Genomic DNA, 16,151 nt, shown 5'->3' with positions numbered 1-16,151 from the left:
AATTCGTCGTAAAATTCAAACATGGTTCGAGAAGTTTTCAGTTGACAACCAAAAAGTGTCATTTTCGTAAACAGAATTTTAAATTATAAATTTTTTTGCAGCTTAAGCTGAGTACTATGTTCAGTTTTCAAGCTGAAAACCAGCTTGTTTTCACGGTTACTTTTCTTAATAAATTAATTTAGAAATATCAAGTTATTTGTAATCAATTCCATGGATCTTTTCCAACCATTATTTGGCAAAACTTGATCAAAATATAAGCGTCTTCATAAATATATTTGTACTTTTAATCTACTGTTTTGGTGAATAAATCGAACATAGTGCTCACCTTTAATGTATAGCTTAGTTTTTCGAATTTATCATATCGGCGATATATTTTATTTGTATTTAAAAATTTGCAAATCCTTTATGTGCATTCCAGTATCGTTTAACCTAATAATATATAATTCTTTATTTTTATGGCATACTCTTAGGCGAGAGAAGGCTATACACAGGGGCAGTGTAATTTTATGTTTTCTCCCAGTAGTTTTACTTTTGGCCGCAAATAAAACTTTGGCGCTATAGTGGTTACACCCTACAATATCATTGACACCCTGTAAATTTATGTAATTTTTGGTATGTGATGCATATTTCTTGGCGCAAAAATTTAAAATCTTGTCTGCGTTACAACAAGGTGTTTTGAAGTTTAATATTTTACTGGTATAGTTTGTTAGCATACTCTTAGGCGACATCATTTAGGGTTGTGTTTTTTGACCGAAACCGAAAAAGCAATAATCGGCCGAAGCCGAATATTTTTCTAAAATTTGTAATTAAAGATGATGGAGTGTTCTGCTTTAATATTGGTATATTTTTTGAACAAAGGCATGAAAACGAACAAAAAAAAGTTAATTCAGCCCAAGTCTTATAATTTTCTTTAAGAAACTACAGGCTTTTATATAAAGATTCAGTAGTTTTATATTATAATGAAACTCAATCTTTGTTCGAAAAAAATACGTCCAACTGCACTGGTCACACGTGTAAGCGGAGTACTTAAATATTGAAAGGGGAAATCATAGACAATAGAATATATATAGATGATCCATCGGTGTCAAACGATGTTTGACAGTTCCGAAGATTAAGAATAAACGAAGAAAATAAGAGCACGCTTACATTCTCTTTCGTTTTCCTTTTTGTAGTTTGCCAATTTTACACAAAATTAGAACGTTTATGATGCACCAGAGGATTTATAAATAAATTAATATATTAAAAGTTCATATTTGAACAAAAAATTGTGACCAAAACCGCGACAATAAGAAATTTAATTTTGAGCAGCATTGCTCTTTACGAAGAACATAAAAGCAAATGCACGAAAATTAATGTTTGGGACTGACTCTTTACGAAAAAATCAAAACGAAATGTCAGAAAATTTATTTTTGGAACTGACACATTTTTATACCCTGCGCCACACTGTGGTATTAGACTATAGTCAAGTGTGCCAAATTTTATTGAACTCGGTTCAGATTTAGATATAGCTCCCATATATATCTTTCGCCCGATATGGACTAATACGGTCCCAGAAGCCAGAGTTTTATTCCAAGTTGGTTGAAATTTTGCACTAGGAGTACAATTACTAGTGTAGTCAAGTGTGCCAAATTTTATTGAAATTGGATCAGATTTAGATATAGCTCCCATATATATCGTTCGCCCGATTTACACTCATATGACCACAGTGGCCAATCTTTTACTCCGATTTAGTTGAAATTTTGCACAAGGAGTAGAATTAGCATTGTAGCTATGCGTGCCAAATTTGGTTGAAATCGGTTCAGATTTAGATATATCTCCCATATATACCTTTCGCCCAATTTACACTCATATGACCACAGAGGCCAATTTTTAACTCCGATTTAGTTGAAATTTTGCACAGGGAGTAGAATTAGCATTGTAGCTATGCGTGCCAAATTTGGTTGAAATCGTTTCAGATTTAGATATAGCTCCCATATATAGCTTTCGCCCGATTTACACTCATATGACCACAGAGGCCAATTTTTAACTCCGATTTAGTTGAAATTTTGCGCAGGGAGTAGAATAAGCATTGGTTGAAATCGGTTCAGATTTAGATATAGCCGACTTATTTTGAGTCTATAGATTTTGTAGAAGTCTATCAAATTCTGTCCAGATCGAGTGTTATTTAAATGTATGTATTTGGGACAAACCTTTATATATAGCCCCCAACACATTTGACGGATGTGATATGGTATCGAAAATTTAGATCTACAAAGTGGTGCAGGATATAATATAGTCGGCCCCGCACGACTTTAGACTTTCTTTACTTGTTTTTAAAGAGACAAGTGGATCATCTATGTATATTCTATTGTCTATGGGGGAAATCTCTTCCCATATTCAAGCTGTTTTTTTTTACTCTTCTCAATGTTATTGGGCATAGAGTCATGTTTTTTGTTGTATTTGTATTATTTGTTTTGACTGGGACAAATTTGATACTGAGACAATTCTATAAGAGATAATTTATTGAAACAAGCTTCGGCTTTGGTTAATTGGTCTTTTGACGCCGAAGGCCGACTCATGTCCGATTCTTCGGTCGAGCTCTATTGTGCGCTGTGAAAAGAACAAGGTTTACTTATATTTCGCGTTTATATCCCTTCGTTCATCTTTACTGTTCTTTAGGTTATCATAAAATATGACCAACATAGTTTATATAGTCGGAACCTAACAGAAAGTAACTACGAGAGACATATCGTGTCGTAAACCAGTTAAATGATTTTACTTGATAGCTTTAATTTTTCAACTTAATTATTGATTATACAAACAATAACAATAGAATATATTATACGATTAGCAACTAAATCCAGCATAATAAAACTTCGGCCCGCAACGTTGTTTCGCGAAACAGTTTCATTATCTTTTATAATTTCAAATATCGGACTATTCTTCAACACTGTTCACACTCTTGACAATTTGTATACGGCGTTGTCTTCGTTTTTTATGCCATTGGTACACCAATAATGCCAGTAATGATCTGATTGAAGCATAAATAACTTCCACCATGCTCAAAGCGGAAGCTCCCAGGCATAGACCTAAAACTCCGCCAAAATTAGCTGCCAAATCCATATAGGTGTATTGCAAACGGGAAGCATATTTTGTCATAGTATTTTTCCCAAAATAAATATCAACATCGATTTCTGATTCACTGCCATTGACGCTATGAGAGAAAAAATTTAAAAAAGTTTAAATTTTCAAAGAAAATAAAATCGATGTAGAATTACCTGTATAATGGTTGTGCATTGAGCTTAACATGAAACAACAACGATATGCAATTATGAATGCAATCACAGACCATTCCACGACGGGTATCATTAATGTACTCATCTTGTTGGGGTCCTTTTAAATAATTAAATATATCTGGAAAGGAATACACAAATGCCCTTGATATTAATGATGATCAAAAACATCTCTGTTCGGTCTAGGACTGGACTGAATTGTAAAGAGATCCTGAAATTATATTATTTCTCTACACCCAAGGAAGGAATATCTTGTTTCAAGAGCAAAATGTTAGTTTTGAACATGTAACATAATTGTCGCAATCATATTATTTTCTCTGAAATTATGTATCTGATTTCCCCAACTATGTATGTTTGAGGTGATCATGTTCCTATATGATCCCTATATGTATATGTATGTATATTTCTCATATTTATATTTTGCGATTGAGCAACTCTAGCACAGCTGCCAAGGTTGTTAGAATTCTACCAAAAATTTTAGATTTTTTACTGTTTGGGAGAATACTTGAGGCTTTGGAGAAATTTTTCTATAGAAATAAAATTTTGAGAAAATTTTCTAAAGAAATAAAATTTTGACAAAATACAGTTTTTTCGTTTCGTAGATTTTTGGTAATATTTTCTCCAAATTCTTTATAGATTACACAAGGGAACAATGCTTCTGTTGATTAAGAACTGAATATTGTTTTTAAGGTAATTTTTTTATCAGCTCGATTTTTCGAGATATACCGGTATGTTCAAATGCCAAAGAATATTCTCTTTAAGTCGTCTTTACAAAAAAATTTTTTTTCTTTAAAATTCCCCATTATAGTGTAATAGTTTTTGTATATTTTGATCTCTTTATGTATGCAGCCGCATATTGCATATACACCCAGTGTTGCCAGTATTAACGATTTTTCCTCAAATCGGGGATAACTTTTCATAGATGGGGACAAAATTTTTGAATTGGGGACTTGGAAATTTGGTGGGGAATTTCAAAAAATTTGGGGATTTTTATTGGGAATTTTTGCCATCTGTTCACTATAATAAAGTAGATTAAGAATTATGGTTTATATGAAATTCTTTACTTCTACGTGCTTGAAAAAGGCTTAAAGAAGTACAGAGAATCTCCAAAATAAAGAAAACTTTCCTCCTCTTTCCACCATAGAGGAGGAAAACTTTCCTCCTCTTTCCACCATAGGATGGGGGTATATTAACTTTGTCATTCTGTTTGTAACACATCGAAATATTGCTCTAAGACCCCATAAAGTATATATATTATGGGTCGTGGTGAAATTCTGAGTCGATCTGAGCATGTCCGTCCGTCCGTCCGTCCGTCTGTTGAAATCACGCTAACTTCCGAACGAAACAAGCTATCGACTTGAAACTTGGCACAAGTAGTTGTTATTGATGTAGGTCGGATGGTATTGCAAATGGGCCATATCGGTCCACTTTTACGTATCGCACCCATATAAACGGACCCCCAAATTTGGCTTGCGAGGCCTCTAAGAGAAGCAAATTTCATCCGATCCGGCTGAAATTTGGTACATGGTGTTAGTATATGGTCTCTAACAACCATGCAAAAATTGGTTCACATCGGTCCATAATTATTTATAGCCTCCATATAAACCGATCCCCCGATTTGGCTTGCGGAGCCTTTAAGAGAAGTCCGTCTGTTGAAATCACGCTAACTTCCGAACGAAACACGCTATCGACTTGAAACTTTGCACAAGTAGTTGTTATTGATGTAGGTCGGATGGTATTGCAAATGGGCCATATCGGTCCACTTTTACGTATAGCCCCCATATAAACGAACCCCCAAATTTGGCTTGAGATTGCTCTAAGAGAAGCAAATTTCATCCGATCCGGCTGAAATTTGGTACATGGTGTAAATATATAGTCTCTAACAACCATGCAAAAATTGGTCCATATCGGTCCACTTTTACGTATTGCCCTCATATAAACGGACCCCCAAATTTGGTTTGCGATTGCTCTAAGAGAAGCAAATTTCATCCTATCCGGCTGAAATTTGGTACATGGTGTTAGTATATGGTCTCTAACAACCATGCAAAAATTGGTTCACATCGGTCCATAATTATTTATAGCCTCCATATAAACCGATCCCCCGATTTGGCTTGCAGAGCCTTTAAGAGAAGCAAATTTCATCCGATCCCGCTGAAATTTGGTACATGGTGTTGGTATATGTTCTCTAATGACCATGCAAAAATTGGTCCACATCGGCCCATAATTATATATAGCCCCCATATAAATCGATCCCCAGATTTGACCTCCGGAGCCTCTTAGAGAAGCAAAAGTCATCCGATCCGATTGAAATTTGGTACGTTGTGTTAGTATATTCTCTCTAACAACCATGCCAAAATTGGTCCATATCGATCCATAATTATATATAGCCCCCATATAAGCCGATCCCCAGATTTGAGCTCCGGAGCCTCTTAGAGGAGCAAAATACATCCGATCCGGTTGAAACAACCATGCAGGAATTGGTCCATATTGGTCCATAATTATATATAGCCCCCATATAAATCGATCCCCAGATTTGGCTTGCGGAGCCTCTAAGAGAAGCGAATTTCATCCGATTCGGTTGAAATTTGGTACGTGGTGTCAGCATATGATATCGGTTCATAATCATGGTTGCCACTCGAGCCAAAAATAATCTACCAAAATTGTATTTCTATAGAAAAGTTTGTTAAAATTTTATTTCTATAGAAAATTTTTGTTAAAATTTTATTTCTATAGAAAATCTTGTCAGAGTTTTATTTCTATAGAAAATTTAGTCAAAATTTTATTTCTATAGAAAATTTTGTCAAAATTTTATTTCTATAGAAAATTTTGTCCAAATTTTATTTCTATAGATTTTTTTTTTCAAATTTTACTTCTATAGAAAATGTTGTCAAAATTTTATTTCTATAGAAAATTTAGTCAACATTTTATTTCTATAGAAAATTTTGTTAAAATTTTATTTCTATAGAAAAGTTTGTTAAAATTTTATTTCTGTAGAAAATTTTATCAAAATTTTCTTTCTATAGAAAATTTTTTGAAAACTTTATTCGATTGTGGATGGGAGTGTTTAGAAGAAGTTTCTACGCAATCCATGGTGGAGGGTACATAAGCTTCGGCCTGGCCGAACTTACGGCCGTACATACTTGTTATTTCTCGAACATTTAGAAGATTATTTGCATAAGAAAAAATTCGATGACTCTTTATACCAATAATTAACTATGATGAGGGCTTGTATTGGATGATATTTTGAGAACCCGCCTCCTGGTTTTGCGTTGGTATAAAAACATTGCACATTTCTGCAATTTGTAATTTTTTACGTATTTCCTTTATTTTGTTTTCAAAAAACTTGGCAAAAATTTATTGGGGATTTTTGTGGGGAATTTTAAATTACATTGGGGATTTTTGGGGATGAAAGCGTTCCATTTTGGGGACAAGGGCCCGGAAAATACTGGCAATACTGTATACACCCTCAAAAAAAAAAGCTTCTGTAACATATACCCCAAACACATTTTGCTTCAAGCATATATATTTTCAGGATTGGTCCAAGCAAAATATTGTTTGTATTGTTCAAACATATTATGCATACACTGGCAGAAAAAAATGATAATGACATTTTCTTTGTGTGGATATAAAGGGTGATTCTTTTGAGGTTAGGGATTTCAGACATGGTGTCAAAGAGAAAGATGCTCAGTATGCTTTGACATTTCATCATGAATAGACTTACTAACGAGCAACGCTTGCAAATCATTGAATTTTATTACCAAAATCAGTGGCAGAAAATCCGCTTTTTTATCGACAAATTTTGTTCAGCGATGAGGCTCATTTCTGGTTGAATGGCTACGTAAATAAGCAAAATTGCCGCAATTGGAGTGAAGAGCAACCAGAAGCCGTTCAAGAACTGCCCATGCATCCCGAAAAATGCACTGTTTGGTGTGGTTTGTACGCTGGTGGAATCATTGGACCGTATTTTTTCAAAGATGCTGTTGGACGCAACGTTACGGTGAATGGCGATCGCTATCGTTCGATGCTAACAAACTTTTTGTTGCCAAAAATGGAAGAACTGAACTTGGTTGACATGTGGTTTCAACAAGATGGCGCTACATGCCACACAGCTCGCGATTCTATGGCCATTTTGAGGGAAAACTTCGGAGAACAATTCATCTCAAGAAATGGACCGGTAAGTTGGCCACCAAGATCATGCGATTTGACGCCTTTAGACTATTTTTTGTGGGGCTACGTCAAGTCTAAAGTCTACAGAAATAAGCCAGCAACTATTCCAGCTTTGGAAGACAACATTTCCGAAGAAATTCGGGCTATTCCTGCCGAAATGCTCGAAAAAGTTGCCCAAAATTGGACTTTCTGAATGGACCACCTAAGACGCAGCCGCGGTCAACATTTAAATGAAATTATCTTCAAAAAGTAAATGTCATGGACCAATCTAACGTTTCAAATAAAGAACCGATGAGATTTTGCAAATTTTATGCGTTTTTTAAAAAAAAAAAGTTATCAAGCTCTTAACAAATCACCCTTTATTTTAAGGCGCCAATTGGTTACTTCCATTATTTTACTTGCAGCTTACTTTCTAGGTCTCTCTTTCTAAACACATATATGTTTATAGGCTATTTCTAAATTAATATATGTTTGCATCTAAGCATATTATATTTACAAACATTTTATGTCCCAAACATGTTATGCTAATTTATGAACATTATATGCTTGCACTTAGCAATATTGTGTTAAAAAATTTGAGTTCCAAACATATAATTTTTACACCTAAACATACGAAAAACAGTCTTTTTCGTACATGTCCTAAAAATACAAATCGTATGGATATCTTTATTACCTTTATGCTCATAAATACATCTCAAATCCGATACTCTGCACTCCTTGTTTTGGTATTCAGCTACAAATGAAGATATTATTTAAACATTTTAAATTTGTTCGCATAATCTTAAAATACTTACGCAATCCCGGAAAGAACATGGACAATGTACAGTTGCAATGTTTCATTACAAATTTTTGTTCGCATTGTACTTGACAATTTAAACGATTAAAGGGTAGGCCTTCAATACGATCATAATTTGTAGATGTTTCGTCCTTTGAAATTAAAAGAAGAAAAAAAACATAAAATATAATAATTTAATCAATTTAGATTGAGAAAACTTACAGCAAATAAACAATTTCTCTTCTTGGGATCAAGACTTCGAGTGTTAGTTGAAGTCTGGGTTATTATAGGTGTCACCATTATATTATTATAACTGTTTTGATGAAGAATATGGAAAAGAGAATCACTCCATTCGTCAGCCTGTTTAATCAGAACCTATTATATTATAATTTAGAAATATTATGTATTTAATTGTGCTATTCAATTATTAACTCATTTGATACACTTACACTAAATGAGAATGGAACAGTAGTGCCAGGTCTGACGAATGCTTTGTTATAGCGTAATTTGAATGATAAACCTGAACCTTCTCCGCGGACCGTGCTCTCCATGGATAATAATGGTCTGTTAACTACACCAATATATATAAATATATACAAAAAGTTGATTGAATTTGAAAACGTAAACATATAAAAGAATAATTCATACAGTTAACATTTTAATTAAATTCAAAATAAAGTCAACTAAGAAAATTGTTTAAAATTTTAACATTTTAGATTGAAATATTAATTGGTCCAATTCATATTTTATAAAGAAATATTTAATTAAAAATATAATTGAAAATTTCGTTCGGAAATAATTATTTTCATATTATTCGCTAAATTATTTTATTATTTATTTATTTTTAAATTTTACCTCAAAAGAAAAATTAAAATATAATTACAATCGGAAAATTCATGAGAAAGTATCAACTCATAAAATTACAAGAAAATTATTGAATCTAAAGCAAAACAAAAAAAAAAAAAAAAAATATATATATATATATATATATATATATATATATATATATATATATATATATATATATATATATATATATATATATATATATATATATATATATATATATATATAATATATATATATATATATATATATATATATATATATATATATATATATATATATATATATATATATATATATATATATATATATATATATATATATATATATATATATATATATATATATATATATATATATATATATATATATATATATATATATATATATATATATATATATATATATATATATATATATAAATATATTAATAAACTATTACACAATAAACCACCAGGATGATAATGTGGGTATAATAAGTTTGTTATTCCGTTTTTAATACATAAAAATCTCGATTTCCGACTACATAACAGGTTGGCTGATAAGTCCCCGGTCTAACAAAGAAAAACACATTTTTTGTTGTCAAAATGCGTTTTTATTATTCAACATAGTTCCCTTCAAGAGCGATACAACAAATATAACGACCTTCCAATTTTTTGATACCATTTTGGTAGTACTCCTTCGGTTTTGCTTCAAAATAGGCCTCAATTTTGGCGATCACCTCTTCATTGCAGCCAAATTTTTTCGCTGCGAGCATCCTTTTGAGGTTTGAGAACAAGAAAAAGTTGCTGGGGGCCAGATCTGGAGAATACGGTGGGTGGGGAAGCAATTCGAAGCCCAATTCATAAATTTTTGCCATCGTTCTCAATCACTTGTGGCACGGTGCGTTGTCTTGATGGAACAACACTTTTTTCTTCTTCATATGGGGCCGTTTTGCCGCGATTTCGACCTTCAAACGCTCCAATAACGCCATATAATAGTCACTGTTGATGGTTTTTCCCTTCTCAAGATAATCGATAAAAATTATTCCATGCCCATCCCAAAAAACAGAGGCCATTACTTTGCCAGCGGACTTTTGAGTCTTTCCACGCTTCGGAGACAGTTCACCGGTCGCTGTCCACTCAGCCGACTGTCGATTGGACTCAGGAGTGTGGTGATATAGCCATGTTTCATCCATTGTCACATATCGACGGAAAAACTCTGGTGTATTACGAGTTAACAGCTGCAAACACCGCTCAGAATCATAAACACGTTGTTGTTTTTGGTCAAATGTGAGCTCGCGTGGCACCCATTTTGCACAGAGCTTCCGCATATCCAAATATTGATGAATGATATGACCAACACATTCCTTTGATATCTTGAAGGCCTCTGCTATCTCGATCAACTTCATTTTACGTTCATTCAAAATCATTTTGTGGATTTTTTTGATGTTTTCGTCGGTAACCACCTCTTTCGGGCGTCCACTGCGTTCACCGTCCTCCGTGCTCATTTCACCACGCTTGAATTTTGCATACCAATCAATTATTGTTGATTTCCCTGGGGCAGAGTCCGGAAACTCATTATCAAGCCAAGTTTTTGCTTCCACCGTAGTTTTTTCCCTTCAGAAAACAGTATTTTATCAAAACACGCAATTCCTTTTTTTCCATTTTTTTCGCAATAACTAAAGTTGCTTCACAAAAGACGCTCTATGTTATCTCACAAACTAATTGACTTACAGACGTCAAATTTTGACACGAATCATTTGAAGGTTGGTACTAAAGGGTGATTCTTTTGAGGTTTGGATTTTCATGCATTAGTATTTGACAGATCACGTGGGATTTCAGACATGGTGTCAAAGAGAAAGATGCTCAGTATGCTTTGACATTTCATCATGAATAGACTTACTAACGAGCAACGCTTGCAAATCATTGAATTTTATTACCAAAATCAGTGTTCGGTTCGAAATGTGTTTCGCGCTTTACGTCCGATTTATGGTCTACATAATCGACCAAGTGAGCAAACAATTAATGCGATTGTGACCAAGTTTCGCACTCAGTTTACTTTATTGGACATTAAACCAACCACACGAATACGTACAGTGCGTACAGAAGAGAATATTGCGTCTGTTTCTGAGAGTGTTGCTGAAGACCGTGAAATGTCGATTCGTCGCCGTTCGCAGCAATTGGGTTTGTGTTATTCGACCACATGGAAGATTTTACGCAAAGATCTTGGTGTAAAACCGTATAAAATACAGCTCGTGCAAGAACTGAAGCCGAACGATCTGCCACAACGTCGAATTTTCAGTGAATGGGCCCTAGAAAAGTTGGCAGAAAATCCGCTTTTTTATCGACAAATTTTGTTCAGCGATGAGGCTCATTTCTGGTTGAATGGCTACGTAAATAAGCAAAATTGCCGCATTTGGAGTGAAGAGCAACCAGAAGCCGTTCAAGAACTGCCCATGCATCCCGAAAAATGCACTGTTTGGTGTGGTTTGTACGCTGGTGGAATCATTGGACCGTATTTTTTCAAAGATGCTGTTGGACGCAACGTTACGGTGAATGGCGATCGCTATCGTTCGATGCTAACAAACTTTTTGTTGCCAAAAATGGAAGAACTGAACTTGGTTGACATGTGGTTTCAACAAGATGGCGCTACATGCCACACAGCTCGCGATTCTATGGTCATTTTGAGGGAAAACTTCGGAGAACAATTCATCTCAAGAAATGGACCGGTAAGTTGGCCACCAAGATCATGCGATTTGACGCCTTTAGACTATTTTTTGTGGGGCTACGTCAAGTCTAAAGTCTACAGAAATAAGCCAGCAACTATTCCAGCTTTGGAAGACAACATTTCCGAAGAAATTCGGGCTATTCCGGCCGAAATGCTCGAAAAAGTTGCCCAAAATTGGACTTTCCGAATGGACCACCTAAGACGCAGCCGCGGTCAACATTTAAATGAAATTATCTTCAAAAAGTAAATGTCATGGACCAATCTAAATTTAATGCGTTTTTTTTAAAAAAAAAAAGTTATCAAGCTCTTAACAAATCACCCTTTATAAATTATATATATCATATAAGGGAGAAATTCTAACGATGTCTATCTGATTTCAAAATTTGGAAAAAGTTGACTTTTAGACTTTTGCAAATGTCGAGTTTTCGATTTTCTTAGTATTTGGTGAAGTCTAATTTTCGCCTTTTCAAGAGTTTAGACTTTTGGATGAGTTGCCACCATAGAAGAATCTAGAGAATATTCTTATAAATTAAATCGAGTTTTCAGTTAATGATCGATTAGTCGATTTTGGTCACTATAAAATTAATATTAATAGTCAAAAGTCGATTTAACTTGGTTAAAACAAAAATAAATGGCGATTCGACCATTTTAAATACTACGCACAAACTACCCAGCAAAAAATTTTCGAAGTTCTTCCAAAAGGCACAACTTTAAAAGGACTTCCAGAAGATGCACTCCCAATGATGTTCTTTATTTTAACTACCCAGGAAGTTCTTTCAATTCAATTTTTTATAACTTGGTTTTTCATACTTTTAATGGGTAATTTTAACTTTTTTTGTTTCAAATAGGTTAAAAACAGAGTAAGAATTCATAACATTCATCATTTAAATTTTGTCGAAAAAAAGCTAAATCCAATCTGAAAAAATTGTGAATTTTAGAAAATATTTGAGGTCAAACGTTTCCGACAAGCGTTAGAATCCATTAAAAATTATAAAAATAATTTATTTGACAAAATATCACAGAATTTCTTAATTTACATCCAAAACATTGAATTCGGATCACACCAAAAGAAGTGATGCAAATTCAGTGCAACGGCTGTTGAAATGGAGGACTTCCGTCCTATGACAAGCCAATGTTAAACTCATCGCTTCTGCGTCAATTTTGCACCACTTCCGTATCCAAAAAGAGCATTTTCATTACTTTTTTGGCGACGCTAAACAGAAAAGAAGACAAAGACAATGCTAACGCCAACTACAGCACTGTATTATTATTGTTTAGTCGGTTACCATCTGTGATAGCAACATAAGTTTTACTGTGATATTAGTTTAAGTTAATTATTTTTGCAATTACTAAGTATGTGTTTTATGCCGAATTATAGTAATTTCGTAATAATTGACGTATTTGTTTGCAAATGTAATTGACGATAAATTGAATGTAAGTGAAACTTATACGGAAATCAATAGAATGTATGTGAAAATGTAATGTATTTCCCTATTATATTGTTGCCAGATCCAATAAAAAATCATCCCTGATGAAGCTGGAAAAAATCCCAGCGAAACGTTGGATGAAAATAATGGACTAATTCAATATTTGTTTTATTCGCATTCAAAAATGACCTTGAAAGCCCAGAGAAAATACATACAGAGAAAAGACGCTTTTTTGCTGGGTAGCTACCAGATATCATCCCTTGAACAAAATTTTACCTGTTTAATTTTTGACTCCGGCGAGACAAGAGAATTAAACACTAAACATATTCCCCTTTCCGTACGTTCTTGAACGAAAATTTTACAGCAATCGTAATCGGTATTATCGTACATACACCAATCGAATATTTCCTCACAACGGAAAGCCATAAATTGAGCCAAATCATACAAGACGATATTCTGTAGGGCATAGGGAATTCTTCGGATTGCTAAGAATTTTTCAATTTCACTCAGCGAGGTGAACGATAAGTGATCCATTATTGTCAAAAGTTCAGTGAAAACACGCTTCACTTCATAACTTGGATTACGGGGTAGAAATTTTTCTTCGGCCAAGGTATGCCGAACCCAATTTATATGATTGTAAGGACATACAGCCACCGCTGGAAACGGTATGGTATAAATGGGCTCACGTGATGATTCCACCAATGTAAAAAGAACCTGATTACGATGACGTTGAGTAAGCATTACGTAAATGGCTATACAAGCGGCTATTGCTGTCAATATCACGCATATCCAGAATACACGAATTGTCATACGAGTCCCCGGCATCCAAATATACTGGGATCCATGGCAAGTGTTGTCACAGAATTTCATGAATCCTCTGATAATACGGACTCTTGATTCTGTTTTACGATGAGGTGGACCATTTTTAAATGTCAACAGACCTGGTGGATGGCCAGAGTTGAAAATTTTGTAATACACCAATTCGTTGGGATAGAACATGGCTGCTATTGGCATGGCTTTAGAATTTGAACTGCTATAATCCTAAGACAGAAGGTAATGAGATACCTTGGTTTGGCCTCAGACAATTGAAATTATACGTCCAAACTTTTACAATGATTTAAGTTATTACAATTTTAGGATTGTTTGATTATTTATCTATTAGTATTAAGAAAACTTTGAGCCTATTGATTTTACATTAGATGAGAAACACAAGTATGAATGGCACTACGTCAAGGCGAAGGCTCACACACACACACACAATGTAATGAATTGGTATAAGGGTACTCTGTAATTTCCAATGAAGGTGGGCTGAATAGATCCATTCCCACCATATCGATTTTAATTTTATTTTTTTTTTATTGTATTTTAAAAGCTATAGCTATGTCCCTCTGTCTGTAGATTTTATGCTCATATATAAACCGATCTTTCGATTTGGATACTTGAGCGCTTAGGTTAGGTGGCAGCCCGATGCATCAGGCTCACTTATACTTTTTGGTGTTCGGTCGAAGCAGGAATCAAACCCACGACCTTGTGTATGCAAGGCGAGCATGCTAACCATTGCACCACGGTGGCTTAGGTTAGGCTAGTCTGGTTTTACTAAAAGGTCTACAATTTTGTGTCAGCCTGAAATTTTTATACAATTTGCTAGAATTTGGGATCCCTAAAAAATATGCTCTTTTATTGGGCGTATAAAAGCCCTCACATTCATTGGATATGACTTATAGTTGGATCGTATGTATATTTTGTGGTCACAATATTAGGTTTGAGTAGCGTTCCGATATCACGCTGAAAAAAACATGTTCGGTTCGATTGTGGAGAATTGAAGATAGGATACTTTTAAGCAGAAATCTGTTTTAAATTTAAGTTTTGCGTACTTGATTCTAGGTAACAAATTTTAATTTACTCGTTGTTTCTATTTTTTTCTTCACGTGCTCTTAAAGTCTTTTAAAATCATGTTAACTTAAAATCTCGACTTGAAATAGAAATTATGCTATGTTTCAAGTAAAAATCGTCTTTAAAATAAAAAACATCTCCTAACAAAATTTTCTTTCATTTTTAGGTCGTATCACTTAATTATAAGGTCGAAACGGCTTTATAGAAAAGTTTATCGTCTTTTGAACAAAAAAAAAAAAAAAATGATTTAACCCTTCGTTGCATGACATTGCATATATGATCCCAGCAAAAAAAATTGGAAGTTGCTCCACAAACATTTCTTTTAAAGCCCATCCCAGAATCCCCCATCGAGTTTTTTCAACTTACGATGCAGTCCTTATGGACAAGTGCACAAACATTTCTTCTAAAGCACATCTTGGGATTCCCCAATGATTTTTTTCTACTTCCGATGCAGTCCTTGTGGACAAGTATTAGAAGGAACGCATTCAAGCTATTTTAAGTGCAAATTTTGTATAATTAAATTTTACAAAAAAAAAAAAAAAATAGAAAACTAATAAAAAACTAAAAAAAAAAATAGAAATTAATAAAAAAAGTAAAAAATAATAAAAAAATAATAAATTTCATCCCCGCTGGCATTTGAACCTGTGCCGTTTGACTTTTTCGCTTCCATCGAAGTTCTTTTGAGAAGGTTTTGCAATTACGAGAATATTTATTTTTTTGTTGATTTTTAATGGAAAAAATATATTTATATGAAAATATATGCCGAAAATAAAAAATAAAAACGATGCATGACATAAAAAAAATAATTTTTTAGAAAAATATTTGATAAAAAAATTGCCACTGGAGAGATTTGAACTTGCGTTTCTTATTTTTTCGTTCATACATCTCGAACATCTCGAGAAGCAATTATAATGTTATTCCTTGGTGTCGTATTACGATGATATCACAAACATTTGAATTGACCTTTCGACGCTTTATGTTCAATGGCGTTTGTGGCCGAGTGTACTAAGGCGTTCTGTTATGGTGCCAGCAAACCCAGGTTCAATTCCTGGTCGGAGCGAA

Source organism: Haematobia irritans, chromosome 1 (genome assembly GCF_050003625.1).
Source record: "Haematobia irritans isolate KBUSLIRL chromosome 1, ASM5000362v1, whole genome shotgun sequence".
NCBI classification, from domain to species: domain Eukaryota; kingdom Metazoa; phylum Arthropoda; class Insecta; order Diptera; family Muscidae; genus Haematobia; species Haematobia irritans.
This window is presented reverse-complemented; position numbering follows the sequence as displayed.